Genomic DNA, 1,315 nt, shown 5'->3' on the forward strand with positions numbered 1-1,315 from the left:
ATATATATATATAGATAAGGTTTGCTGGTTTCTGTTTCTCCAGAGAACCCAGTCTAACACACTTGCTTGTTCACATAACAGTCTCAGTATACCAAAGAAGGCCAGATACAATTTTCAAATCTGTACTTGTTTAATATTTTCTAAAATCTGATTGTTTTAAGTAAGCTACAAAGCTAAGTCCAAAATCAATAAAGGATAGCAGTACACAAGAAAATAGATACAGGAAACCACAATTATTAGATGACATTTTTATAACAATCTGCTCTGGAAAGAATTCTGATAACTACATGATATAGACTCAAAAAGCTTCTTGAGTTTAGGGGAAGAGTAGTAATACATTGTTTTGTGAGCCTGATTCTAGTACAGGTATTCTCAACACTACTCATTATTTCTGAAAGGATCCTGGATTAGAAGCAAACTGTGCATCAGTTTTCTCACCTTTATAAGTAGAAATTACAGTATTTATTTAATTGGATTTTTATGAGAGATAAATTATTTAACATGTATAGTCTGACAAAACATTTATTAAAGGGGTTATCCTTTTGATTGTTTTGATTTTAGCAAACTGCATACAAATATTAGTTAAGAGCATATTACAATGTGAGTATTTCAAAGCATCTTGATGTGTATGAAAGATAATTTGACCACTTTTAAAGGTTCTGCTATGAACTGAAGTGGGTATAATACCTTCTTATAACTATCTAAGCTAGAGCCTAACATATAAAGTGTATAGTCTCATGGTTTTGTGGTGTCTCAATTTATTGAGCTCAATTATTACCAGAATTTCCTTTCCAATAGGTTACCCATTAGAGAAGTCCCTCATTCATTTATCTACCTTTCCATCTATGCATCCATCCATCCATACATCCATCCATCTACCTATCTATTATCTATAATTTTTTCAGTCTGATTGCTTTTAAAATTGATTTGCTGTCGTATCCCTGCTTAAGAGTGGTATTGTCTTTTTCTTCTTTTTGAGTTTTGATGATCTTCTGTACTCTATAAGTTAATCTTTCTTCAATTTTGAAAATTTCTGTACATTTGTGTTCAGAATTTGATCTACTATATCCTCTCTCTCTCCTTCTTTCAATAATTGTTATATCAGACCACATTACTAAGTTTCACATGTCCCTTTGAAGACTAAGATGCTCCTGATACAAGCCATGGCCTTTTCAATAGCCTCATATGCATGTGAAATCTGGACAATTAATGAGGAAGACTGCAAAAGCATTGATGTATTTGAATTGTGGTTTTGGCTAAGAATATTGAATGTACCATGAACTGCTAGAAGAAGAAGAAGAAGAAGAAAAATTAT

Source organism: Orycteropus afer, unplaced genomic scaffold (assembly GCF_000298275.1).
Source record: "Orycteropus afer afer isolate SDZICR_OR568_19922 unplaced genomic scaffold, OryAfe1.0 scaffold00879, whole genome shotgun sequence".
NCBI lineage: Eukaryota > Metazoa > Chordata > Mammalia > Tubulidentata > Orycteropodidae > Orycteropus > Orycteropus afer.